The following is a 7,982-nucleotide window of genomic DNA, read 5'->3' on the forward strand; positions in this document are numbered from 1 at the left end:
AAGGTATCATCGAGTGGGATGAAACAAAAGATCCCTTTAGAGGACCTAGTGAATTGCTTGAAACTAAAGACTCTTTTGCAAAAAAGTCAGACTAAAAGATATTAAGGGTTTCTTAAAACCCATATTTTTCCATCTCTTTGTCTAGTTTGTAAACCATTCTAAATATCTTTGCTTTTCACAAGAGTTTAAATATCCCTCTTTTCTTCTTTAGGTAACAGTGGATATAGTCCTTGCCAAAGATGATGTATTATATGATGCGGTTGTGTCTTTGAGCTTGAATTTGTGCCAAATTTGTATATAGAACCATTCAAAGACCTCTAATAAATTGTTTGTTTTGTATCTTTCACCTCCATGTCTTATGTGTCTAAAGTATTTTGTTCTTGCTTGATAATGTGATTTTTCCATACCTTGGGTTGACTAGATAGATAGAGATCCATATTTCTTAATAAAATATGGAGCATGGTTGCATAAAATATGCTGCATAGTTAAAACATAAAAAATTTCAATTAGAAAACCTTATATGAGTCAGACAATAAAGAGACATACATATGCAAAATTCTTACCATATAGTGAGTGAAGTGTTGATTACCCCAAGCTTCTATCATTGCCTTTTTAAAAAGGTTCAATTGGTTTTTGAAGTCTTTGAGATCATCATCATTCCACTCAGTTTTATCACAATAAAATAATACATTGTCTTGTGTTTTCCAAATATTGGATTTTCTATTCCAATCTTGTCCATTATCAGCATGATCCTTAACTACATTATGTAGGGACTTCCACTTATTGTATCTAATAGTTGAGCCACAATTCCTAGAGTTTATCTTACCAAGTCTTCCATGAAAGTCTAGGAACCTTCTAGCCTTCACTCTACCAATAGATGGCTTTTTGGGGACACAATTGCCATTCTTAGACTTTTGAAGATTTGGTTCAATAACAATATTACCACCATGCAAACCAATTGCAGATAAGACTTGTTTAATCTTTGTTGTAGCATCTGTTCTAGCTGATAATGGCTTCCCCTTCCATACAAATCCTATATAAAGATAAACAAACTTTTCAATTATCCTACAAAGCTCATGAAGTGTACGGATATGGGCATTCACTAAAGGAATATCTAGGAGTGGCTTAAACTATGGATCCTTGTTGTGCCTAGAGGGAGCTCTATTCCAATTGCTTGAGTTCAACTCTATGACTAGGGACATGCAATATAGGCAAGGAGATCTAGAGTTGACTCTCTTTGATACATTGTACATACATTTAAGTTTCTTTAAGTGACCAGCTATGTGCCACTCAATCTTATAGTTCCCAAATGCTTCAACAAATAGCACTTCTCATGCTCATTATCTCTCAATAACATCAGGTATTGGTGTTGAATGAAAAACCCAATACAATATATCAAAATCCTATGTATCTACTTCGAATGCTCCTAACCACCAGATGTTGTGTTCGGATTGAACACTAGATGACATTAAAAGATTGCAATGATCTGATGAAAGTGCTCTATTCATCAAGGTAATAGAGACCCTCTCTAGTTTTGTACATTTTAGAATCTCACTTTCATCAAGTTTAACCATAAATCTAGCCATTACTTGTGCCTCTTCTAGTGACGTCATAGAATCTAATTATTAAACATTGTAGGGTGGGCAAGTCAAGGAAAATATTGTTAAATTCATTGAATACAACTTCCTTTTTCTTGCCCCTGAAGCTAGCCTTGATATGGAAAGGCTCACCTAGAATCTCCATCACTTTGTTATTCATTTTCTGTCTAATAGTTCTAACCACAGATGGCCTTGTAAATATGCAATTACGTACTTGTCCTTGCTTCATATTTGACCGTAAAAGATGGAAAAGTTGTATATAAGCATCTCAACTGATACCAATATTATCTAGTGTATTTTGCACTAACTCAATATCCAAAGAATGATCCTTTATAAATGACTCCAAGCATTGTTTCTTTGCCTTTTTAAAGTTCTTCTTCTCCAAAATATCTTTTGAAACTACTGAAGGAAGAAGATGATAATAAAACTAAGATGCTTTCAAAGAATCTCTTTCACTTGCATTCGATTGAAGAAGAGACCTAAAAAAAATCAACATCACAAATCAATACAATTAATTATAAACAAAAGTCATATTTAAAATTTTTAAAGTGGAAAAAAATGTACCTTGTTGCTTGGATTCTTTTACTGCAACCACCTTCTCCTCGTCTAAGACTCTCAATATTTCTAAGAGTCGTTTGTCGATTTCGAAGGCCTAAAATAGTTTGCTTTCGTTGATAAGATTTTATGCATTTCTCAAACGAATGAATCCCCTGTTGATGATAGTCCTCTAGCATCTATAGTAACTCATTGCTATATTTGATAAATGATGGTTCTCCAATTTGAGGACATCATTTTTTGCAACCAAGTTAAATGTATAACCTAGAAACCCATTATAACCATTATTGGGGGTAAAGGCGCCTCTGTCTAGATGCCCGTGTATTACTACACTAACAATACCCACGCCGCCTGCACACTATAGTAGGCGATGGGTGCCTGTCATTGTCACCGTCACCGTCACTTTATTCTTTATTCTTTTAGTGATAGATGAATAAAGGGAAGACTAGTCACACATTGTGACCATTGGAGTTCCCACATTGTGAGTCTCTCTCTCTCTCTCTCTCTCTCTCTCTCTCTCTCTCTCTCTCTCTCTCTCTCTCTCTCTCTCTCTCTCTCTCTCTGTGTGTGTGTGTGTGTGTGTGTGTGTGTGTGTGTGTGTGGCTCTTGCTCTCCCACCATAGCTCTCCTATGCAAGCTTCAATCCTTCTTGCCTTTCAACTGGTTTCTTGAGCATTCGAGCTTGGTTCGTGACTCCTAGAGCATTCATTCAAATCCCTACACCATTGGTTCTCACTCTTGGTAGCCATATCTAACTCTTTCAAGCTCCAATAACTCCCTGGCTTTCAAGCATCTACCTGGCCCATTTGGACATCCTTAAGGCACTCTTTCAAAGGTATTGAAGCATTCTTTTGAGTGTTTTATTTTATTTTGTAGGGTACAACAAGAAGGGGCAGCCATAGCTCCAACCATTGGAGCTCCCCCATTTCATATCTTGGCTCTTGCTTGATTAGGCTTGACAAGGCTTTGTGTAGGCCTTCTTTAGGCCCTACTTGAGTCCCCCCTTCCACAACATTAATGCCACATGGACTAGTAGCATACCCAAAAACATCATCCTTATTTTAGCCAGCTTGAAGGCCTGTAAATTTTCATTTTTTACTTCAGCCCTCCCTTGGCACACTCATTGGCAGCTTGAAAACACTTCATTTGGCACTTGGGAGGAACATCCCCTTGATGCTCAACATTGGTGGTTATCATTGTCATTGATTTGTGGACTGATTTACCTCAGTTTATGACTTTTTTCCATAGTCCACAGGTAACCACAAACAATGTTACATTAGCACTTTATGTTTATGCTTGGTTGGCATTGACATTTGATGTCTGGTTGGTCCCGAATGTTTGGGGAATGTATGCCTATTGAGTGGCCATCATTTGGAGCTGATGTCATGGCCTGAAATACTCAATTTTACATAGTAAATCACTACTATACACTCTAGGTCTGAAGCTTATTTAGTCACTTAATGCTTTGCCTATTGGTCATCACGAGTGCTTCCCAAGCATTTCATATGACTATTGGGATGCAAATGAAGGTTGGTAAATGCTTTTGATGGTTTCGTAATGTATTTTGAGCCTTGTTTGAGCTCTATATTGGCTAGAATTTACTTGATATTGGTCTACACTGGCATGCTTTGTGATAGAGATTATACCTATGGTCTATCTATGACCCATTGGTACATGCTTGATGCTTATGTTATCTATACATGCTAATTACATTGTTTGGACTTGCATGCTCCTAGAGCTTCGTTTGGGCTTGAATTTGGATATTCTGGAGCTTATTTTGATATTTCTTTGGCTTTTCAGAGATTGGTTGGGATTGTCTTCATGACATTGGATGATATAATTGGATACTTGACTACTCATATGTTGTGGATGTCTGATGTATGATCTTGGATACTCGTCACTGGTGCTCTTACATGATTTTTGAGCTTATTTGCTTGACACTTATGGATTTTGTGCCAGTGGGAGTGTCTTTGTATGCTTACCAGACATTGAGCAGTGTGGGTTATGCATATTGAGCTTTTGGATCTTTGAGATCGGGATCTCCTCATGGATGATGTATGGTTGATATATCTTGGTCTGTGTAGATGTACTTGGGCTGATTTGACTTTGTATTCATTGAGCAGAAATTGACTTGTGTCAAGTCTTGGCAATGGTATATGTACATTTTTCCGTGTTGATTAGAGGGTATGCCGACTTTATTGACAAACTTTGTCTGACATGCTTGGGTGTTGGCTCATGTCATTTTGATTGTTACATGCTTGTGGATCCCTGCTTGATGTTGATTTTGTATTGATAGTCAGTGATTGACTTTGAATGTTGGGTTTTCCCTATTGTCAGCTCTCATTATACATTGCTATCATAAATTACAACAAGCATATATCTCTAGACTGTCATGTATTTTTCATGCTGAATCATCTTGATTTGATGTACTCTTTATGGTACTTGGTGGGCAGCATCATTAAATACTCATTTCTTGCCATTTTCCCTTGGTTTTGTGGTTTTTTGGTCATTTTCTACAGCTTATAGCAAGCAGTTTTAAACTGTTTGTACTATTTTAGCTTGCAGTATGGCATTTTCTTCCATTGACATTACTGTCTTCAATATCACTAAGCTTGATGGTACAAATTTTTCCTATCAAAAGAGCCAAGTTTGGTAGGTATTGGTGCAAAAATCGCAGATAAAGCCACTAAGGTTGAGTGGAAAGCAACCTGAAACTATGGCTAATGACGAATGATTGGAGCTTGATGAATTATGCAAGTCCACCCTCATCTTGTATGTCACTGAACAAGTGCATTACAATGTGGTTGAGGAAGCATAGAGTGCTTGGCAACTTTGGGATAAGATCAAGAACCTCTATGACAAGCAAAGTCCTGCAAGTCAAATGTATTGGATGAAACAGCTTATGGATCTCCGTATGAAAGAGAATGTGACCATGTCAGCTCATTTGAGCCAGTTTCATGCTATTCTTAAGAACTTGGTTTCACATGGCATTGATTTCAAAGAGGATGTCCCTCAATTGTTCTTGCTTGGAACTCTTAATGAGTCTTGGGATGTATTCTGCACTGCCTTATGTGCTTCTGCCACTACTCTGAAGCTATCAGATGTTGAGAGCTCTCTTTTGCAAGAAGAGATAAACCGTAAGAATTTGGATGCCTCTTGTGTATCTCATGCTTTGACAACTAGAGGCTAACATGATGGAAATGCGAAGAATGACCGTGGTATTGGCCGTGGATGGGATTCACAGAAATCTTGATCCAAGTCGCGTGGCAAATCGTGTAGTAAGTCTCATGGGAGAAATGCAAATCTGACTTGTTAACATTGTGGGAAGAAAGGCCACAGTGTCATGAAAGGTGCAAAGATAAGGGGAAAGAGAAAGTGCATGAAAAGTCATCTGATCGCAACATAGTACCTACTAAGTCAAGTGTTAAAATTGAAGAGATCAATGTTATGCGGCCCGATGATAGTGATGGGGATTATATCCTTTCAGTAGCTTTATCTAGTGCTTCGCAGATGTTAGAGATGCACTCTATGTATGCACAGTGTTGGCTCTTGGACTCAGGTGTGTCCTTTCATGTGACACCTTGTCGAGAGTGGTTCCATTCATACCATTCTGTTTCAGGTTTTGTGTGCTTGGGTGATGACAGGTCTCTCGAGATTGTTGACATTAGTGATGTTAGTATGTAGTTTCTTTATTACAGCAGTTTTGTTATGCATGATGTACATCATGTACCTACATTGACACGTAGTCTCATGTCCGCTTGACAGCTTGATGATGTAGGATATTATGTATCTTTTGGAGACTCTACATGGAAGATTACTCATGGCAGGCTTGTGCTTGCGAGAGTTGCCAAGGCTAACAGCCTCTACTCCTTAGTTGTTTCTAGATCTACACTTGATCATGCTTTATCTGTGGGGTCCTTATCTCATGTATCTCTTTGGCATGCCTGTTTAGGGCATATGTCCGTTAAGGGAATGAAAATGCTTTCTGGTTTGCAGTACTTACCACCCCTTGACTATTCTCATTTTGATTCTTGTGATCATTGTCTTTATGGCAGGCAAACAAGGTCTACACATAAGAAGTCTCGTATGTCACGCATGAGTGAGCCCTTGGCTTTGGTTCATTCTGATGTCTGTGGACCCATCCACTGTCAGTCTATGGGTGATGCAAAGTATTTTGTTACTTTCATAGATAGTTTTTCACATAAAGTATGGGCTTACCCCATAAAGCATAAGTCCGATGTCTTGGTAGTTTTTCAGAGGTGGCTTGCTTTGACAGAAGACCCCGGTCTGAGCATAGGATAAAATACCTTAGGATAGATAATGGGGGTAAATATGTATCACATGCTTTTGACCAGTTATGTGATGAGAGGGGTATTAAGTGTCAATTGACTGCCCCTTACACCCCTCCCTAGAATGGTATGGCTAAGTGGATGAATAGGACCATCCAAGAAAGGGTTCATAGTATGCTTAGCCATGCAGGCCTACCCCAACACTTTTGGGCTGAGGCAGTTACAACTACCATGCATATCATTAATAGATCGTCCTGTAGTGGCACTAATTTTTAGGTTGCCGAGGAGGTATAGATAGGAAAGCCTCCCTCTTGTGCACATTTACATGTCTTTGGATGTGAGGCATTCTGCCATGTGCCCAAGGACAAGCGTAACAAGTTGGATCCTAAGAGTGTTAAATGCATATTCCTTGGTTATGGAGATGCAAGAGAGATGGGTTACCATCTATGGGATCCGCAGGCGCAGAAAGTCATATGCAACCATGATGTAGTCTTCCATGAAGACAAGATGCATAGGCAGCTTGAGAGAGTCATTAAGATACGTAAGGTTATATTTCAGGAGGAGCCACAAGCTCTCATACAACCAGCTAGAGAGCCTACAGTAGCAGCAGATGCTCATGGCCAAGGTGTTGGACAAAATGTTGAACAGACAGCAACAGAGCCTATATTGCAGCGTTCTACTAGAGATAGATGCCCCCTTGACAGATTTCAGCCCTCGATGCATTATGTCTTGGTTACAGATTCATGAGAGCCTTTCACTTATGATGAGGCTATGCGCAAGGGTGATAGTCACTCCTAGGAGAGGGCTATGTAGTCTGAGATAGACTCCTTGCATAAGAATAATACTTGGGATTTAGTTTCCTTGCCTAGTGACAAGAAGGCTCTGCCATGCAAGCGGGTGTACAAGCTGAAAAGTATCCTTGGACACCCCAAGCCAGCATACAAGGCTAGATTGGTAGCAAAGGGTTTTAAGCAGGAACATGGTGTTGACTTTGATGAGGTCTTCTCTCCTATGGTTAAGATGACCACCCTGTGCTTAGTCTTGGCTTTGGTTACATAGCTTGACTTGGACTTGTACCAGATGGATGTCAAGACGACTTTCTTACATGGAACTTGCATGATGAGATTTACATGGAGTAGCCTAAGGGCTTTCCAAAACCTAGTAGGGAGCACCTAGTGTGCAAGTTGAAGAAAAGTCTTTATGGCTTAAAGCAGGCACCTAGGGAATGGTATCATAAGTTCGATGCCTTTATGCAGGCACAAGGCTACAACCATAGTGCTATGAAACCATGCTTGTACACAAAGAAAGCTCGTGATGGATCTTTGCTTATTTTGGTATTCTATGTGGATGACATGCTATTAGCAGGGAAAGCTCATGATGAGCTAGATGCTCTTAAGCCTCAGCTCAAGAAGATCTTTGAGATGAAGGATCTAGGACAAGCCTCTCATATACTTGATATGCGCATTAGGTGCCACAGGCATCAAGGACTCCTCTACTTGTCACAGAGGGAGTACATTCATAAAGTCCTTGAGGGTTTCCG

Source organism: Lygodium microphyllum, chromosome 11 (genome assembly GCF_053477565.2).
Source record: "Lygodium microphyllum isolate KBCC chromosome 11, Lygodium_microphyllum_v1.1.10, whole genome shotgun sequence".
Lineage (NCBI taxonomy): Eukaryota > Viridiplantae > Streptophyta > Polypodiopsida > Schizaeales > Lygodiaceae > Lygodium > Lygodium microphyllum.